This window comes from Dermacentor variabilis, chromosome 6 (assembly GCF_050947875.1).
Source record: "Dermacentor variabilis isolate Ectoservices chromosome 6, ASM5094787v1, whole genome shotgun sequence".
Lineage (NCBI taxonomy): Eukaryota > Metazoa > Arthropoda > Arachnida > Ixodida > Ixodidae > Dermacentor > Dermacentor variabilis.
This window is the reverse complement of record NC_134573.1, coordinates 97,668,369-97,689,830: the sequence shown is the minus strand read 5'-3', so window position 1 is coordinate 97,689,830 and position 21,462 is coordinate 97,668,369. Positions and strand designations below refer to the sequence as shown.

Here is a 21,462-nt window from a genome sequence, read left to right as displayed (position 1 = left end):
CTCACTCCACATTTCAGTATCACAGGCAGCTCTGCACATAGGGGGAGCGAAGTGCACTGGTCTCGCCACCTGGTTTAAGTTGAGCGAAATGCTCTTCACAAAGCATCAGTCCAGAATTCTTTTGCGTTTCCTCTCTCTTCAACACAGGCTGGCCTAATTTGTCGCTTATATCACTTGTTTAGAGGATGAAACGGGGAGCTATTTAAATAGCTAAGTAAGTTCATTGTCTAGGTTACGATAATTTCGCTGCACAGAAATGAAGCAACGCTTCGAAATTCACTGCAAACATCTAAGATAAAAAAACTATTGATATATATAAAAGAACAAACATTATCTCTATGAGTCATTGATAAAGAGACCTCATCTGAGTTATTCACGAAATAGAAAACTGTCATCATTAAAAAAGTACAACCAACAAAAATTTTGCTGCATTTTCGGAGGTTTTGTACGTAGTATATTGATACCTCGATGGGGAAGTGAGTTCGTTAAGCTGTAATCTTCTGCCAGATATATTATAAGGTATATTGAATGCTTTTACTTTACAAACACAGAAAAGTGATGGCTGATGAACTTAGAAACACTCTTTTTGTTACCCAAAATTTTCTGCAACAGCATTCGGTGCTGTTATCAAACCAAACCACTGTTATTCTACTTATGCGCGTAAAGACGAATATCTCCGTAAAAGACGCTTCAGTAAACTTTTTAACAATCTCGAAACACATCAATGGTTTAGAAACGAGGTTTAAAATATACAGCAACGACCCTGTTAGGCTAGACGTTTCCTACATTAAAAAGTACCAAAAGTGTAGCGGTTTCGTAAAGGCGGTGGACGATTGGTTTGAGCAAGCACCGGCGAATATCTCTCTGTCTTACCTCTTTTCGAAGGCCATTGAAAATACGAACCCACTATCTTGGAAAACATATTTAGCGCCTGCGAACAAGGACAGAAGAGAGACGACACTACGCAGCGCAATGCGCCACTATCTTGCTCAAACTTTTGACACCATTTTGTATTTACGTCGGTTGAGCTTCTCCAAGCAGCTAGAACTGAGCAAATATTACCGCAAGCTTAGGCCTCCCGCTGTGAAAAAAATGTGAGTATGCCAGCACAGCAGGTCCTAATTCAGTTTCAAACTACGGGAACTCCTTCTGTGAATACATAAGCTGTAATTATCCGAATTCTTGTCATAAATAAACTGATTCTGATTCTGATTCTGAACAGGAAACCGCATACAAAACAGTGTTTAGGAATGGGCACCCCACACCACTATCCGCGGCAATTGAGCAGGCGCTCCGGCGACGCGCCATCTTATAGTAGGTAACCGCCACGAAGAGGGGGGGCGCGCTAGCAAGTAATATCAATTGTTTCTTCTCATGTGGGATGAGGATACGGGTGGATAACAGGGGTATTGAGAAGAAGTTACACACTCAGCACTAAACTGTTTTTCGAGTAACCGCAACAGCACTGCGCCAGATAAGGGGGAGTATAGGGCAATACTGGAGACGGGAGAAGGACAGCCAGGTGCATTCACTGTCAGAGGCAACAAGTGCCACTGAGAAACGCGCATCGCAAACGGGGAAGCGAGAGATACGGCTAAGATCCGTACAGCCACGAGACGCCGATACGTAGCAGTGGAGAGCCGTGAATCACGCGCGAGGTGGCAAGGAGCGCCCGCTGCCGGCACCGTGGCAGTGCCGCGACAGAGGGAAAAGGAACGGCGAGGGTTTACTAGATGGTAGCGGCGAGAGTCACCGCAACGGTGCTGCAAGGAGGAAGTGGGCGAGAGGATAGGCGAGAACACGTAATCCTGCTTTGGAGCACAAGGGAAGTTGTGCTCCAAAGGGAGCACAAGTTGCACAGGGAGCACAAGGGAACTCCGGCTTTGGAGCACAGCAGGAGTTGTTAGGAATGGCCGTACGGGGTGACAACGTGCCAGCTATTTCAGCCCGCTGCACGTGTTCCTAACAACCGGACGGGGCGCACTTCAGAGAACTGCGAATAAACCGGCAGCCACGTGGCGCGGGGTCAGCTCAGGAATGTGGTACCCGGCCGCGCCACCCGGGATGAAGCAGAGTTCTACGAAGCCCCTCTGACGTCGGCTCCGGATCTTTACACCTGTGTGTGTGCGGCACTGAAACCTGTGCAACACGTGTTTGTGAGCCCTCCTCCAAAAGGGCGGGTCATCTACGGTGACGTCGAACGATGACTGGACGAACGTTTCCGTCCACTGGGAATCAAGGGGGACCAAGTGCTCATAAGCAGCGTTTGCCGGCTGCTAGAGCGTGCTCGTTGCGTGCTCGTTGCAGTGCTCGTCGTGGTGAGCTGAGTGCTCGTTGCCACGCTCAAAATGTACTCGTGAGCTGTGTGCTCGTAAGCTGTTTGCTGTATGTTAGTCTTGCGGGCTCCATATGGGAGTCACGCTAGACTGTCTATATTTATCTTGTTCAAAATGTAAATTCAGGAAATAAATCCTGCTCTCCTAACTCCCGACGAAGAGTCAAGCTCTATCCTAGAGCTACGACTGCCAAATCGGACAACTGGTGGCAGCGGTGGGATATTCCGACGAATCTAATATCTGATGGCAGCGGTGGGATCGACTTACGGCTCCTAGATCGGCCTACGGCTCCTAAATGAGCCTACGACTCGGAGACAGCAACGGCATCTGACGGATGTTGGCACATGGTGACCGACCGGTATCCTGATCAAGTTGGGGGTGACGTGAGATTGACCACCTCTTGCAACTGACTGGGTACGGCGGAGAAGGACTGGTGATATGGTGCTGCTTCAGTGGGTAAGTGTTTGGTTTTGGCTGTCAGATTTACCAGGCTTCAATTTCTCTGTGTTTTTGGATTTGATTCGCTGGCATCTTTTACTTGTATTTTGATTTGCGTGGGTATCGCAGCAAGTATTGTGTTACAGCAGAGCCAAAGCTTAAACTAGCGATCATGGTCCTAATGTGTTTGATGAGAGCTGACCTGTTGGGGTTGTGTGAGGAAATCGAGGTAGACGTAGAGGAGGACTTGACGGAAGAAGAAATTCCTAAGACAATTCTATAAAGTAACAATGATTCAAAATTCATAGAACAAATGAGTAAACGAATTCTAAAGAAAAAACGGGAACAGGAACCAATTAGGCAAAAGCAGGAAGAAATTAAGGAAGAACCGAGGATTTCTAGAGCATTCCTTGATTCTTCTCTTTCGAGCTCCTTGCCGCGGGCCGCAGCGTCCGAGTTGCTGCCGGCCCGTAATGACTTTAAGACTTTTAATTGACTCTCACTGTAAATAATGTAAATAAACCTCCCAAGTTTTCATCCCGACGTCCTCCTCAACTCCTACAACTGGGGGCAGAGGTGGGATCGCCTCCGAATGCTACAACTGGTGGCAGCGCTAAGGATCAACCTTCGTCGAGAGAAGTCCTGAGGAACCCGGAACAGTGAAAAAGAGCCTTCGTCCAAAGGAGTCGCGAGGAACCGGGAAGAGCGAAGAAGAGAGAGCCTTCGTCGAAAGAGGTCCTAAGAAACTGGGAGTAGCGAAGAAGAGCGACTCTTCGACCCAGGGAGTCCTGAGGAACCGGGAACAGCGGACCAATGAGCCAGATGGCAGGGTGCTGCAACCGTAGGTAAGCGCGTGGTTTTTGCCTTTTGATTCGCCAGACTGAAATGCTGTGTGTTCATTTTTATAGTTCTGGGAATCGGGAATTTGTTGCAATGTGCGTTTGCACAAATTAATTAAGGAAAACACTTCTAACCACCAGTCGGGGCAGCTGCCATGGATCTTAGAAGGTTGACGAGGTTAGACTTGTTGTTGGTGTGCGACGATTTGGGGAGTTGAGGCGGACGAACAGATGAAAGCGCCAGCTATCAAAAAGGCGATTCAAGATAGTGGCAATGATGATAAAAGCATTGAGCTTGCTTGGGAGGTGATACAAGAACCACGGGAGCGTGAGCGTCGTGAACGTAAAAGTGAGCGCAAGCGTCAAGAACGCGAGAATGAACGTGAACGTGAGTATCAGTAACGTAAGCGTGAGCGTAAGCAAACGTACGAGAGAGAGAAGGCAGCATTGATAAAAGAGCTACAATATTTTGATCAGTTAAAGGCACAGATACAACGGCTGTCAGAAAATTCTGTAGGCAGTACAGAGCACAAGAATGAGGAAATATCTAGCGGATTTTCGCCGAGAGCCAACGAGAAGAGTAGTGCCTGTGAGATTGGCTGCACATTCATAGATGAAGGGAAAAAGCTAGGCAGAAACTAAAAATTATTTCGCAGGAAGAAGGCTTAACAGGAGTTACGAGGCAGTACATTGATGCACTGAACATAGAGATTGAAGGTTTTGAGCAGTTAATCGAGCAAAGTCAACAGCGGCTTGAAAAATCTGTAGGCTGGACGCAGCGAAAGTGGCAGGATGTCGACAGCAGATTTCAGTCGACAGCCGAGAGAAGGAGTAGCACCTGCGAGATTAGCAGCACGTTCATAAGTGAACTAGAAGTGCTAGCAGCTAACAATGCCTTAGTGGCAGCAGAGGCCGTTAAAGGCCAGAGTGAGAGCGACGAGGTGCTGTGCCAACAGATGACTGTAGAGACAGCTAGGCCAGCTGCGAACAAATTGGCACAGTTACCGCACGTGTGCGTCGCTTGTAATGTTATCGAGGTTGCTAGCGAAGTAAAGAGTACTGCTGACCCGATAGACACGAGCACCCACGTGGAGTCAGATCTCCGTGCCGAAGAGAAATGCCAGCTGGACGATGCAGTTGAGAGTAGTTCTCGGGATGGCGAGCTCCGTAGCTCACGAGAGAACAACTGCATTGTTCAGGGCTCGTTGTAGTGCTCGTCGTGGTGAGCTGAGTGCTCGTTGTCATGCTCGAAATGTACTCTGCTCGTAAGCTGTTTGCTGTATGTTAGTCTTGCGGGCTCCATATGGGAGTCACCCTAGCCTGTCGATATATGTCTTGTTTAAAATGTAAATTCAGGAAATAAATCCTGCTCTCCTAAGTCCCGACGAAGAGTCAAGCTCCTTCCTACAGCTACGACTGCCAAATCGGACAGAGTGCGCGCCGCTAGAGCAGCGCGTCACCTTGGTTGCGGCGTGCCCAGCGGCGAGGCTCAACGGCGACGCGAAACGCAGGAACGGGCGCTGCGTTCTGAAATGATGGTTCTCCAGTAAACGAGAGAAGTGAGCATGAAATGGCTAACGACTGTGCATATCGGTTGGGGATAATTCATTGCCACAGTCTTGAAATGGGTGTAGTGCATGTTCGCAATGGCACATCCCACCACATCACACCACGCCACTCCATAGTGTGCACTCGTCCATTTGGACGCAACAGTTTGCTGTCACAGATAGAACCTCATTGCAAGTATCATCTCGGTCATACGGCCATTCGCGGCGCAACGGACGCGCCACAGAACTCCCGGTCCGCTGGGGTTCAGAAGAGACTTAGGGCCAGAAGATGACAGTCAAGTGTGTAGTGCCCTGTATGTGTCTTTTGAACGTCGCTATAGGAAAGGGAAAATGAAACCTCAGCGTACTAGAACTTACATCTTGAGCGATATTGTGAACAAACATGAGGAAGAAGTCGGAAGTGTAATGAAGGAAAGAAGCAGTTGGGATCACGCGCTCGGATTGCGAGCGCGGACAGACGCAAGATGACAAGTCAGGTAATAGAACCGCCGACCGAGCGGACGGGTGTTGTCTCTGTTCGCTCCTTTAGCATGGCGCAGACATGAAATGCGGAGCAACCGAGTCTTAATGCTCCTCTGTCCAAGTTCCTTCGAAGCGGCGGATTCTTTTCGGGATCGCAGTCACTACCACCCGGGGACAGCGTTCAAGCCTCCATGGTGACTTCATGGCAGGACTGCACCGCCAAACTTGCCCGAGTCTTCTTCATGCTGACACAGCAGCTGAACGTCCCATCGACCAATAGATGGTGAAGGAATGCCGTACGCGTTTTCCTGGCCATGCTTCCGCCTATCGTGATTACCGCGGCCGCCACCAAACCTGACTCAACGGATGCTGTTCACGCTTCCTTGGTGACTGGTCCGGCTGGCACGAGTACAGTGGCCGCTGCCCCCTCCTCATTGTGTACGAGTTCCACCCCTCGCTCACCGTGCGGCTCAGCCGAAGCTTAACGGACGTCATACGAGCCACCTCTCTGCTCTCGCAGCAGCTGAACTGCATTGTTTCTTCCACCTCAGGCTTGCCGTCTGCAACCATAGCATCACCGGCTGCCTCAGAACTACCGGAGCTCCACGGATTTCATAATGACCCAGTTCTGAGAGTGCAAGCAGCCAATGCGCTTGGCACTCGCCATGCTTGCCCAACAACACGATATGGCTGGTTGCAGCGAGGCGGCTTCGAGGTGGCGCAAAGGCGTGGAATAACTACGGAGGCCACGATTACCGGTCTTGGGCAAAATGGAGCGCAGCTTTGATAGCCGTTTTCCGCCCGCTCATGCATGTCGGCGATGAGCCCGACCGGCACTACTCTGCGGCCACCACCTTGCGGTACACCACTTTGACGCTGCAGTCGGGCCCAGTAGCGCCTCGTCAGAGAAAGCCACTGGCTGCCCCGCCGCAAACGCCAACTCACCGGGTGTCACCGTCGGCTCCACCGAAGACAGTGGGAAGCGCATGGCGACTACGGCTCCCGCGTCACCCACCACTGAGCGACGCATCACAAACCGACACCATCGGCTCCATCACACCCTCTACACATGCAGAAAGTCACCGCTGTTCGTTCCACACGGCAGCAGTGCTGCGGAGATTGGAATTCGCAGCACCTCACTACTGCAGCTGCACTCGGGAGTGTTTTGACAGATTGCCTTGCCACTTGCCCCGCTTTAGACCCCGACGAGGATAGCAATAGGGGCTTGTTGGTACGGCATATCTTATTTTGTTATAGCGCAAGCTTGACACGGACAACAGACGGCACATTTGACACACACAGCGCTACTTTCAACAACAGATTTATTTCTCGTTCTCGTCGCTATATATTGTCCGTGTCAAGCTTGCGCTATAACAAAATTAGATAGGTAGACCCCGAATGCGAGCCGTTTATACCCCCGTGGGTTTGGACTCTGCACCAGCGTCCGAGAGACTGAGACCATTTTAGGGCCACAGTATTCTGTAAAGCTGCGCCCAAACAAATCATCTCTGGCACGTACGGAGGCGCCAACGCTATCCTTCTAGGAACCCGACCTCTCCACGGATCGCAGCAGGGAGATGCTACCTGACTCGCCGGAGCCACATCGTTCTATGCCCACGCAGTCGTTTGCTAAATTCGTGGCCGTCCACACCACGCTTAGAGAGGTCTCGCTTAACTTCATCACCGTTGATACCTGCCCGCGCGCGATGAAACGCACCAGGCGTGCAGAACACCGCAAAGGACACGCAAAAGACCAGATGAGCAAGGAACGTAGTTTTCCATCAAGCTTGGCGTAATCGAGCGCAACGGCGAGCCTAGATCAATCAGTGGAAACGTTGAGAAGAAGCATGCGACGGTTCGGCACAGGGCTTAGCTCTTTGCACGACGCGTGAGTGCGGCCTGTAGCGGTTCACTGTACAATGTCTCCTGTTTTACTTTGCCAGGTGCGACGAGTTAACCGCCGGCGAGACATGCTACCCGAATGTAACATTCAGTGGCGACCCCCTGAGAAGCTAGTTTCTCACAGGGTGGCGTTAACGACTTTCAGTTAACGAGTTATAAGTTAACTAACTATTTTCAATCACCACCGAGCCCTTGCAACCACTTGAGCTTTATTCACCATCGTGGCCGAGCATAATAAACAGAAAAAAGCACTTTGGCTCGCGCGCTTCTACGGCGGTTGTGGGCAGACGGAAGATGACGAGGCACATAATAGAACAGCCGGCCGAATGAACGGATGTTGTCTCAGTTCGCTCCATTACAGAAGCAATATTTTTGTAACTTCTTTAGGAAGTAACTAGCATATGCAATATTGTCTTGACTGGTTACCTGGATTATCTCGTTTTGTTTTCTCAACTTGTCCGGATGTTCTCGTTTGAGAGCCCGGATAACTGCTTTGGCATTTTGGTCAAGGTCACTTGAAGGTTGCCGACAAATGAAGCTAAAAGCATTTCATGCTTAAAAACTGTCAGGAGTGTCTCGGTTTTCAAGAAAGTAATTTATTTATGTACATTCAAACATCATTGAAATAGTATGCTTGTGAAACAATGCAGCGTTTCTAGCATCCCTTCATTATTGCGATAATATTCGGTAAGGCTAGTACGAAAGTTGGAGCTCCAGGACACAGTCTATCTTTTCCTCTTTGTCTCCCTCTTGCGCGCAGGATCCTGTCCAAATGCACCTTAACTATATCTTGGACGTCTTATTACCGGAAGGAGTCTGGCACCTTACAGCGGTTCATGCTGAATTAAGGCAATCGTAAATATTGCATTGTATAGGGGTCGTACCCTTACACCTTAGCTTCGTCTCAAGTGATGACACTCGATGTGAACAACAGTGATTCGCAAAGATTCGTTGCCATTTATTTCGCTCTCTTTAAAATGTAACACAATGCTCAAAGGCTGGCATTTTTACAAGATTGCCTAAATCAAGCTCAAACCAAACTAGGGTGCTTCACTGGTTCTGGAAGAGACCTCCAGGATATATTCACAAATGTTCAGGACCGCTACGAGCGTTGTATTGTTGTGCGATAGGACCGTTTCGAAGATGAGAGTGTTTGATAGCGCGTAAATTATTTACTTTTCATCAAAGAGAGCCAATTGCTTCTCTAGGCGTTCGCTGTATCCCCAATTCCCTGACTACAAGGTTAAGCAAGACACTGACGGCTGTGTTTTGTCCATCGTTGATGGACCTCCACAATAGAAGAACGAATAAGTGCGCGATAATGGCTCACGCTCAGTCATTCTAGGTGCCTGTGGATACTGCCGGTCACTCTATGCAAAAGCTCGTTCTCTGTTGGCGAATTCACTAACGCGGAGCCCTATTATGTGAAGTGCCGGTGGAGTCAGCCCGACCGCGCATCGAATCATAGCTCAGCAGGTGAAGTATGGTTGCGGCTGCCAGGTTGTGTCACCTGCTGTTCTATATAGCCGCCAAACCGGCGTTATAGCCAAGTGAACAACGCTCACATGGACATGTGATTATATCAGCGCAGCCAGGCGTCTCATACAGACGGCTGGCTGATTCCACACCTGGAGACTCACTGTTCAGGCTTGTTGGTGTATGCGCGTTTACACAGAAAGGTTTCTTTGGTGCAAGTACATTAATTGAAAGGAAACGCGGTTTGTCGGGTTTATCCTTTCATTGTCGTGCGCCTGGCTATGAACAAACATTTTTCTTTCTAGAACTTCACACCCGGAGCATAATAAATTATAACGTCTCCGTAAAACTGTTCTGCCTTAACAAATGTATAACTTCTTGTGCTTATTACGGAGAATAACGGTTGCATGCAACATTACCTTATTCTTCGTTCATAACATCGTTCTCCGCCATGGCGTGCCAGCCGTGGTCATCACAGGTCGCGACGCACCCTTTCCAGCAGAGCTTCTGCACGAAGTCCCGTAATTAAGTGGCACTGCGCACCGTGAAGATGCTGAGTACCATGCGCAAACAAATGGCCTACCCGAACACTTAAACAAGGCAACTGCTGAAATGTCATCCATGTACGGCGCCGTCGACCCCAAGAGCTGGGACGATGGGCTTCCATACATAATGTTCGCTTGTAATACTACGCTTAAAGAAAACCAACAGAACACAACCCCTTTCGCTTACTGTACAAGCGGGAAGTTACCACCACGTTGGACGCAATGGTATTGCCTCACACATGCGCAGCTGCTATCCAGAATGCAGACTGCTTCGCCGAAAGGGCAGAAGAAGCTGCTTCTCATCATGCGCGAATGCGTATTCATTGTAAACACAGCTATGATGTCCACCTTTACATCCTCCTCCGCTGACCTCCTCCGCTCAGAGATCGTGTACAGAGCTGGCAATCGCGTCTGGTTGTCAAGCCCCATACGTCAACGAGGTCGCTCGGAAATACTCGTACACCGTTACTTAGGTACATACGCTTTCTTGCACAGCCAAAAGAATGCCAACTACAGAGTGATCCCGGCTCCCGTCCTAAGCCTGTGCCGAAAATTGTGCACGTAGTTGTGCTGAAGCCCTATTACTCACGATGACTTACCTTTTTCGCACTCTCATGTTGATGCTAGTTATCAGCTTCTTTCCAACATTCATTTTTTTATCCACTTGTCTTTCTTGAGATCTGACTCAAGCGTGCTTTACTATTGCGGCAGTGCATTTGCATGGATGTTTTACATGTTCATTTCCTAATCATCCTCATCAAACCTGGCGCCCATTTTTGGAGTGGCCGGATGTAGAAGATAACTTGAAGGACGTTGGTTGCTGTGGCCGCTTCACTTTGGATTGCTGCGGTGCCTGCGTATGTGGCTCAAGCCGCTACGGGGGATCGGCCATGAATCGGGCGGCAGTAGGTAAGAAGGGAAGAATACTGAACAAAATTTTGCAATTTACAAATGATCATAAATGAAAACTAATTGTTATCACGAATTTTCAGGCTGTTTAAATTTTGAAGTTTTTATTGGTGTTTTCGTATTGAGGAAAGCAAAACAATGAAACCAACGTGGCAGTGTCTTCGTGTCACTCACAAACTAAAATATGGCATCACATACACTTCTATAGCAGTGTCCAAGTGCCAACACCCCAAGAGACAGTATCACGGGAAGGTAAAGACCAATCCAAGTTGGCGAACGACCTGTTATATAAGTCGTGTACTGTGCACGTTCTACCTACGGCACTATTTAGAGAAATGTTCGATGCTTCTACTTCGTTACAGTAGAAACATTGAGGAGAAGGTGCCAACTGCACCTGTGGGAATAAAAATTGAGCATTGGTATTCGGCAACGGCATTCTCGAGAATGAATCTTCAAATTTTCTTATTGAACATTACTTTCTGTGCCAAGAGAATCACAGGCGCTGAGAATTGGTGTTTTTTTTTACACCTAATGGTATCATATTCTTCTTGGACCCAAAATTTTGTAAATCTTGCAGCCGTGATGTACGCCGAAGGTTTAAAGATCTTCAGTACCGGGCCTTTAATAGATGCTGCCGCCAGTGCGTCTGCTGACTCGTTTAAAATGAGTCCCATGTGTCCTGCTACCCATATCAAACTGATGATGCATAAATGTTGGATGATAGATGAATAAAACTATGGGAGAATTGTGGATGAATTTAGCACTGTTACAGTAGAACGAACCGACAAGGAGTCGGTCATTCTTACGAATGTACAAATAGATGAGGGAAGTAATCTAACATTTACAATGATAGCCAATAAATCTGCCTGAAATATTGGTGTAAAGTTGGGCAGTTGAGAGACAAATACCAATATATTGTTGACGAAAGAATGCCAACCATTGCTTTTTATTCACTGACAGAAGCAACAATGACTATTACTGTAACTATAGGGAGGTTCTCAAGGTGGTCATCTGACAAAGCTTTCATGGATCTAACAGACAGGAGCTTAGCGTTATTAGGAATCATCTTATTGAATTCAAAGCTTACTGTCCCATGTGGGTAAATTTAGGAAAACCACATCACCAATTGATACTTGCACTGGTCCCAATAGCTCCTGCACGAAAATTATCTGGTGACAGTGCAGTCGAGACCACTGATTCGCAAAAATGCAGTCGGCTCTCAAATGAACACACAGCATGAGCGTCTTAGGGCAGATGCATAGATATTCAGTAATGTCTGGAGTGTCAGTAACCGAAACTAAGTCTGACGAGAAGGCAGGTGCAATTGTTTGCCAGGCAGCTTCTCTTGCCTTTCCTCTCGCGACAATGTAAAATATAGTGTGGCGATTTTTGTTGTGGCGCTCGGCTGCTTGGTCGTGTGTGTCCTAAGCTAGATGACGCGATTGTTATATGGGATACACATAAAACATCCAGCCCAACTAGCGGCTCTGCATAATGCGGCCTGCACGCAACTTGCGCGCAGCTCTCATTTACGTGGTGCTAATATTTTTTGCGTGCGATATTTGGGAGCATCAAATTCGTTGACGGCGTTTCTTTTTTTATAGCATGGTACTTTACTTGAGAGTGATTTCCTGCATCCTAAATGTATATTATGAGACCGAATCTCCCCTGTCGTTTCATGCGTAGCTTATCTACGTCAAACTATTCAAGGTGAGTTAGGAAAGGCTCTGTTCTGTCTCGACCTTTAGTTAACATTTTGATAGGTGTAATTCCAATGTGCGATAGCATGCAGCTTTGTTTATCCAGACGACATTTTGTTCTTCCCATCTTCAAGTGACATTCATTAACTGCATTGACCAATATAATCATACATCTGAATATTTCAACATTAGCTTGAGCATCTTTGGGTATTAAAATCTTTCTTAGTAATCAAATTGTTAGTATACCCGCAGTATGGACAAGAAATAATTCATGAAACTAACCGTATCGACTACTCCATCATCATCATCATTAATCATCATCAACCTGTTTCATGTCCACTGCAGCACGAAGACCTCCCCCTCCGATCGCGAACTGCCACTGTCCTGCGCCAACCAATTCCTATTAGTGCCCGCGAATTGCTTAATTCCATCGCACAACCTATTTTTCCGCCGCCCTCGACTGCGTTTCCTTTCTCTTGGTGCCCATTCTGTAACTCTAATGGTCCAACAGTTGTCTAAGGGGCGAATTACATGACCTGCCGAGCTCCATCTTTTTCCCTTGATGACAATTACAATATCGTCTATACCCGTTTGCTGTCTGATTCAAACCACTCTCTTCCTGTCTCTTTACGTTATCGGTAGCAATCTTCGTTCCATCGCTCTTTGCGCGTCATTAACTTGTTCTCAAGCTTATATGTCAGTCTCGAAGTCTTTGCCCCATATGTCAGGACTGATAAAATGCACCTACTGTACACCTTCCTTTTCAGTGATAATGGTAAGATTCCAGTCAGGAGCTGACAACGTCTGCCGTATGCGATGCCACCCATTTTTATTTTTCAATTAATTTTCTTCTCATGATAAGGGTTCCCTGTGATTAGTCCACCTACGTAAACGAACTCCTTCACAGACTCTGGAGGCTGACTGGCGATCCTGAACCCTTGTTCCTTTGCCCGGCTATTCGTGATTATCTTTATATTCTTCATACTAATCTTCAACCCCACTCTTACACTCTATCTCTTAAAGACCTCAATCATTTGTTGTAACTCGTGTGCATTGTTGCTGAATAGAACAACGTAATCGGCAAACCGAAGGTTGCTGAGATATTCGCCGTCTAAAATCGCACCAAGCCTTCTCAGTTTAATAGCTTGAATACTTCTTCCAAGCACGACGTGAATTGCATTGGATAAGTTGTGTCGCCGTGTCTGACCCCTTTCTTTGTAGGTATCTTTTGCTTTTCTAGTGTAGAATTAGGGTAGCTGTAGAAGTTGTGTAGATATTTTCCAAGGTATTTACGTAAGCGTCCTGTACTCCTTGTGTGCATAATGCCTCTATGACTGCTCGTATCTCTACTGATTCAAATGCCTTTTCATAATCTGTGAAAGCCATGTAGAGAGACTCATTGTGCTCTGCGGATTTCTCGATAACCTGATCGATGACATGGATGTGATCCATTGTAGAGTATCCCTTCCTGAAGCCAGCATGTTTCCTTGGTTGACTAAAGTTCAGTGTTTCCGTTATTCTATTGGAGATTATTTTGTCAAATATTTTATTTAATACTGGAAGTAAGCAAGTGTGCCTATAGTTTTTTAATTCTTTAACGTCTCCCTTTTTGTGGATTAGTGTAATTTTTTCATTCTTCCACTTTTCTGGGAGCCTTGCAGTCAATAGACACTGCGTATAAAGAAAGTGCCACCAGTTCTTCAACTGTTATTTCTCCTTCATCTTTGATTAAATTGACTGTTATTCCATCTCCTCCTGCCGCCTTCCTCGTTTCATGTCTTGCAGGGCCCTTCTGACTTGCAGGGCCCTGCTGACCTCATCGCTAGTTGCAGGAGGAGTTTCTGTATCCTGGCCATTACTGTTTGTAATTGAGGTATCCTGACTCCTCTGGGTACTGTACAGGTCAGTGCAGAATTCTTCCGCTGCTTTTACTGTATCTTGGAGATTGTTAGTGAAATTCCCCAGGTTATCGTTTAGTGCATGCATCTTGGTTTGCCCTATGCCAAGTTTCTTTCTCACTGATTTTAGGCTGTGTTCATCTTCAGACAAATGTTTCACAAGTGTTTCACAAGTGTTTCAGACAAGTGTTTCCAACAAGTATTTCAAACAAGTGTTTAAAACAAGTGTTTCTGCCAGGATTCCTTCAACATAATAGGAAAACATTGCCGCTGAACAGTAGAACGACAGTTGGTTGATTTCGCCGAAATTGCAAAGCCGCTCTGTGCTTTTTCATTGCAGAAGTTGCTTTTACATGCGTCCTGATATAAGTCGCCCGTTGATCGTTGTCGTCGTGAATTCTCTGATTTCAGAGAATTTTGATGCGACTACTTAGAAGGAATTTCGAGTTGATTCCAGTCGTTATAGAAACGATGCCACCATCGCTCAGCCGGAGTACACACACGACAGCGTAAGTGCCTTCTACAAGTGTCCTTCTTAAACAGCACAGCGGGCTCGGGCCATAAAATATTAATTTGTTGGTGTTACTGCTGTGGATGTCCGCAAACAACGTCCCTACTTGTTTGGAAGCATTATTACCGTCACTAGCTGATCCCCGTCACTTCCACTAGCTACCTCCTTTCAAATAGCTAACAGGTGGTCTCTGTCGCTAGGAATCTCGTCAGCACAAGTACCATTTATACATAGTACATAAGTACCTGTAGTAGCATGGCGATATCAAACACTTTCATCTCGGTCCATCTGATTAGCAAGCATACCATGCAAGTTATTAGAATACATATTCTAACTTAGCAGAATTCCGAAAATCGAATTCACTTTCGAGAACCGTTCAGCGTAGCTCATGCAAACATTTCTCGTGCGAATTTTTAATTATCACTAATGAACTCTTTGCAAATGTTGATCTTGGAACTGATCGTGATTGAACATTTTTATACTTCGTTAAAGCATTTGCTACTGTCTAGCACCTTAAACTCCTCTTAAAGAAAGCTCCTTTGACATTATGGTGAAGTATCCTAATGGATTAGCAGTTTCTAATGTGACCTACTAGGTACTTGCATATAACATTTCTTCAAGTTCTACCTCTGTCACTCTAGCCGTTTGCAAAGGTTCTCTTCTTGGAGCTCTTCTCTTTTAAATCTCATTAACGACTTTGAAAACTGCCTCAGTTTTACAGCGAAACTGTACATGGCTAGACGGTTCATTCGTCCGTCGCCGGTACGCCGAAAACTCCTCCGGCGCAACCTCATGCGCATGTCCGAAAAAAAATAAAGGTGCACGATTGGCTATGTTAGAAGCGACGTCGTTGCTCTCCATCATAGCCGAGCGCGCGCCCATCAGTTTCTCTCCGGTTCCGAAATGGGTGGGCCACGCGTCATATGTACACCTGAGGAGCACAGCTTTCCATCAGCAACGCCGCGCGCAGAAGCGAGGAAGAGGTCTTCTAGTCCGTGCCGATGCTGCAGCCCGGACACAAGAACAGGCTCGAGCAGCCGGGCCCAAGCAGCAGCTACGTACCGAGGATCCCACCACCAACCAAGTCATGCTTTAACGAAGCGTCGTGATTAACCCACTGATAAACACAGGGGCCGCACGTTTCAGCTTTTCTGTTTAACCATTTGTACGGAGTGTTTGGGTCGTGATATTTTTTCATCAAAAAAAATATTTGCTGATAATTGCGTTTTCTGCCATAAAATTACTGACTCGGCTGACAATAGCGAACTTCAACACGGTCTTGATAATGTGTTAGAGTAGCGCTCTACATGGTGGATGACATTAAATACCGAACAATATAAAGTCATGCATATGACTCGTCATTCTAACATCAGCCCTGCGCGCAACTGTGTATTCCTAATGGTTATCCGTTGTCACCCGTCACATGCTACAAGTACCTTGGAGTTCAAAACGCTATGAATCGGTGATAGCGAGACCGCATAGACCACATTTCTAACAATGCTTACCGCACGCTTAATTATCTGCGAGGGAATTTTCGCTCTATAACATCTTTTCTTAAACTCTCTATTTAAAGAACAGTTCTTAGACTAAATTGGAATACGCCTCTGCTATTTGGAGCCCCTATGAGCTCACCCTTATCATCAAGCTTGAATGTTTTCAGAATTCAGCCACTCGTTTCATTTTTCCTAATTATTGATGTCATGCCTGTGTCACGCCATTGAGGATCAGTTGAAATGTTACCGATCTTACAATGTGTGGTAAGTGTTCCGGTCTTTGACTCTTCCATCAAGTTTACCATTAAACACTGTTTTCAAAGAAGCTATCTTTTCTCCACCTACCTACACTTCATCCAGGTTGCATCATAAGTATACAGTAGAAGTTCCTGCCAGCCGTAGGAATATACTTGGACTGTTTTTCGTCCCTAGGACAAGCTTCAACTGGAAGCACCTTCCTACGACCATTGTTGTTATCCGGGACTCGGACAAATTGAAATTTCCTGTTCACAGTGTCTTTATTTAATCAATTGCACACGTATTCTACCCCTGTCCTCCCTGAAAGTTCCAGGGTGACCTTGAGAGCACTTGAAATGAATAAACGAATATATACATAGGTAAGTAAGTAACAAACAAATAAAACAGTTTTCTTATACAAACCACCTGACAGGATACGTGATATGCAATACAGAAACCGATAACGTTCAAGCATGTCAGATACAGATCATGGAAAAGTAAAATACGATCATACAATAGCCAAACATATAAACAAATATATATGCTTATTAGCGAACACAGTATATCTCTGTTAGGCAAATTAGTAGTATGAACGGATTAAAATAGACATTTGGCAGATATCTTTAATGAATTGTAATTTGTATTCGATGCGAAAGCTGGGTAACAACCAATAATTGGGCTTTCTCATGTATTTTGTTTTCCATTGCGTTGCAGGGTCGCTACTGATGCAAGGAAACATTTGAATTGTTCTTTTGCTCAATAAAATAAAAGCTTCAGCTACGAAATCACTAACAAATTTGCATTCTACCAATTTGGTTTCTTCATTGCTTCAAAAACTTCTGTTGTCGTTTTCCTGCTTATAATTTCTAATACTTTGTTTAGCAGATGGAGAAAAGAAATCAGATTTTGTCATTTGGTTCCGCTAGTTGTTCGCTCAGTTTCGATATTAAACATACCGACTAGTTTATTTTCTAATATGAACACAAATAGAGTAATATTCAATTCGTACTGGAAACTTCCGATATTCGCCCACGCGTACTTTAAAAGAATTCGAACATTGTGAGACGACACAAATATTATATTTGACAAATTCGTATATGCGCTGTGTATCACAGTGCCATTGTAATTTAATGACTGGAAATTATTGAGCTGAATTTTTCTGCTGTATGTGCTAACTCAGAAACTCGTGACCTTTCAGAACAACCGCAATAATCCTGCAGCAGAACAATTCCGAGCAGTTTTCATATCCATAGTTCTGTCTCCCTCGACGCTCAAATAAGAGTTTTTTCCATAATATGCAATTTCGAAACGAACGAGTATTCGACAAATAGGAATAGCGAAAGCTGGATTCAAATACTACTTTAAAAACAGGAACTAAAGAATTCTTATTTATAAATTTCAAGCATTATTACCTCTTTCAAATTTCAGAATATCATCTTTCAAGCGTTGCCGTCCAGTCAAGTCCTGGCGTGCTCATTCTAGCAGCTTAAATTTCTTAGCCTGTTATATGCAGGTACAAAGAGCAAGGCTCCCAGTTGAGGACACCAGCTGCCTCCTATAGGGAATGCGGGTTACATTTAGCAATGGCACTTTCTTTGAGATCTGGTCGACGTCGGAATTTGCGGCTATATTTGTGCCGCTGATGACGGCGTGTTCCATTTGACTCAGAAGCGTTTTTAGAATTCCGGCACAGAGAAACAACAATAATCGACATTAGCTGTGGTTATAAAAAATAACTATGAAGAGACGGGAATGAACCATTTTATTTCAATTTTATTGTGCAGAATTGGGAAGAATTCTATGATTTAGAAGTATCATTCTACTGTTTGCAGACGAGTTCCATGTAAGCACGAAGGGTGAAGAAAAATTTATGAAATGAAAAAGAAAGAAGTGTCGTCCATCGAACTGTACCACGAAACTCTAAAGGAAACCCCCGTACGAACCGGAAGAAAACTTCGCAGTTGAATAAATAAATTAAAGTTCGTCCCAAACCATGAGGGCTTTTTCTTTAACAGGTTTTGTTTCTTAAACCTGTGAAGCTATATACGACAGCTTACTGCTCTATCTATTAAGGGGCGAAGCAGTTCAGCTAATCTAGGCACCCCTTAGGAAAAACTGGTGATGCATTTTATTATAAGCATATTTTTAAATTTAATAACGTCTTTCTGTCTCTCTCTCTTTGCGAAATACCTGTATGAGTTTGCTTTGCTGCTAGGTGCTGCAGTGAGATGGATGAGAATTTTTTTCTTTCATTTTTTTCTCTGCCTTGGAGGATTGAATGTTTGTTGATTCCGTCACAATTATGGGAAATTGAAACTTTTCCTATAAATAGTGCACACATGACTGTAAGCAAGATGGTTTATGTGCTATTCTTTTTCTAAGTGCGATGGTAATTATGCCTAACGCTTGAGGTGCCCTCATAGCATCGGTGAAAAAAAGCGATGAAAAAAAACCACAATATTTGCACTAAATATTCACACTGCATTCATATACTTTCTTTGGAATTCCTCGTATATATACAAGGTGCGTAATTTGTTTTACAACAACATACTTAGCGAATTAACTACAGTTTTGGTGTAAAGCCTAAAAACGAAGAAAACAAACGAATACTTAGCAAATATTTCTGAGGCCCGGATTTAAACTTCAACCGTTAAAAATTCAACACATATTACGCCTAACGTGTTCTTCGTTTCAACTCAATGTCAATTTGGTGCACAACGCAGTTCTTCGTGGGCATTCATAAAGATTACGGAAAACGGTATTTCAAGGCTGTCTGGCTTTGCTTCAAGAAATCGATTTTTCAAGTTGTTGCATGCCTTTTCTCTAGTTATTATGTTCACATGCGCATTTGCCATAATCTTATCATATCTTTGTCGAATTTTGTATACATGGCAGATATATTTCACCGGGGTCAGCACGCTTGCGCAAACGCCTTTAACGCCCTTTGAAGCACTTGGATAAATTAATTTTTGCAGAATCCGTAATTACCACATGCAGTTTGAACTTCACCTACACATCGGCCATTATGTTGCCCATATATTGAATAAATATAAAAATATTCCACGCTTAGCTTAAGGAGGACATCGGGCAAACCTACGACGTGTCTCGTTAAACAGGCGAATATAAGAGGAAAAGAAAGGAATACTGTAATAATTTGTGGCGCTAATAATTCACCAAGAAACGTCAAAAACGTTAAAGACATCACACCAAACATTTCTCACTTTATGTTGGAATGTGGTCTCGACATGGTAGACAGTTTTTCTAGGACGCCGGGAAAGACTGCGAATAACTGACATATATCGCTTTATAGAACTTACTAAATAAAGAGTTTGCAAAACTATTAATTGCATTACTTCTTTTGAAAATGGTGCTGCATGTCACTCATAATATTCCCATGGTTGCTTGGAAATATTGGCTTTGTCGCATGTAGATTTTAAACAGAAAGTTAGGAAACGTTCGTACGTGGTTCATCAAATACGCTTCTTGAAACACTGGTGAATTTTTCACGAAACACGGTAAGGTACACAGTTTACATCGCAGACAGGCTCACTACTTCTATCAAAAATAAACAATATGTTTTTTCTTCATTCATCGTGGAAAATGAATAACTTAAGCAGGGCCCTAGTGTAACGTCTGAAAGTATCAAGAAAATTTAGTTACATTGTGATAGCCACTGTATGGACACTGCAGAGGTATTTCCGTAGTCGTCGATGCCGACGACATGGCGGTGAGGTTCCGTTTAAAGTTCTTGTGTGATAAGATCGTGAGTACGATCGGTCAACTGTAATAGATCGGTAATCCTTACAGATCGGTCTACCGTTAATGTGAAGCAATTATGAGTTCTTTTTCAACACATGGCATGTTCTTTCTTTATTTATATTCTCTTAACACTGCTTTCCCGCATCATTGCATTCATAATTGTTATTCAAATGCCAAACGCAGAAACTAAACAATCCCGCAGCCAGATCTACCTCAAGACAAATGACGAAACCATATATGTCAAATTCTTAAACCGCATTCTCTGCTTAGATATTCGAAGATGGAGCGGGACAAGTTATTTATACAGACCCATGTGTTCACAACAATTCTTGCAGAGAACAATAGAAGCACGTGTAGCGTGATTAAAATCGGACACAAAATTTCACTGAATATCTTGCTTTTCGACTAATTTGCTGTGCCTTGCACTTTGGCAAAAAGCTTTCTTAGTAGCAAAATAACTTTGAAAGAGTAATTCCAAAAACCTCTAGAATTACATCTGGACTGTGCCAATGTGCTTCAAACGACGCCCTAAATAAGATAGGCAGATTGAAAGCTTTAGATTTGAAAATAATATTTCCACAAGGCACACAGTTGCCTCAGATTTTGACCCAGAAGAGGGAATTTCAACCTATATCTACCGACCACCTACTTCAAAATATGCCAACGTTTTGACCCCAGAACGATCTGAAGCACGTTCGCAATAAGAAAATTCATTTGCACATTCCCGAGATGCTGATGAGGAGCATGAAAATCAAAGGAATGTGCTCCGAAAGAACTGGCTGCTTTCCTACGTCGCCGCCATTTATTACACTGATGAAAATTTCTCCAGTGCCAGGGGTACTGCTTCAACAAGTTCGTGTCATACGAATCAGACTTGGCGCTTAACCAACGTAATGACAGAGAACCAGTAGAGATCACCACAGTAGCAAAAGGCATCACTCGCTAAAACCGCCCAACGCCTAGCAACCTATCTCGATCTGACAGTCATGGTTAATGCAGGATTTTCCAAACCATCGCACTCCCTTATAATATTATTCATGATAGGCAAACATATCTAGACAATGTTCCCAGCGTCAAGTTCACTGTGTAAAAGTACCTGCCAACACAGAATTGCAAGACTAAATTGGTATCATAAGCTCTGCAGAAGCAAGTTTATTCCGGACCCCATTACCTTTGGCCAGTCGGCCCTCTCAGCACGAGGACTATATGAAAGTACAATCACTGAAACCCATCCACTGAACACGAATAACATAGGCGACGTCAAACAGGTCCGGAGGGCACCAACATTCTTTAACCTCGCGAGCCAAATTACGCCGCCGTTCCCAACCCTTCGGGAAGGCCCTGTATATGTGAGTGCCATTGCGAAATATAGAGCATGAGCTATATGCT

General features: G+C 44.8%; 1 protein-coding gene and 1 long non-coding RNA gene across 5 annotated transcripts in view; one reads left to right on the top strand and one right to left on the bottom strand.

Annotated features, from left to right (window-relative positions):
- LOC142584940 (uncharacterized) overlaps window positions 1-9,589 on the bottom strand; it is a 139,667-nt gene extending 130,078 nt beyond the window's left edge. The window contains exon 1 of the mRNA XM_075695306.1: window positions 9,441-9,589. The gene's annotated coding sequence lies outside the window, so the exon portion shown is untranslated. The remainder of the gene's footprint in view (window positions 1-9,440) is intronic.
- On the top strand, window positions 1,866-18,362 carry LOC142584942 (uncharacterized). Of its 4 annotated transcripts, XR_012828987.1 has the most exons (6): window positions 1,866-2,792; window positions 3,349-3,619; window positions 13,961-14,077; window positions 14,485-14,582; window positions 16,510-16,694; window positions 18,147-18,362. It is a non-coding gene; the product is annotated as an uncharacterized LOC142584942 (long non-coding RNA). The 4 variants fall into 4 exon arrangements; XR_012828985.1 differs by lacking the exons at window positions 1,866-2,792; window positions 3,349-3,619 and adding an exon at window positions 12,957-13,392 and having other exon boundaries at window positions 18,147-18,353; XR_012828986.1 differs by lacking the exons at window positions 1,866-2,792; window positions 3,349-3,619 and having other exon boundaries at window positions 12,957-14,077; window positions 14,414-14,582; window positions 18,147-18,356.
- Window positions 18,363-21,462: the final 3,100 nt, after the last annotated feature.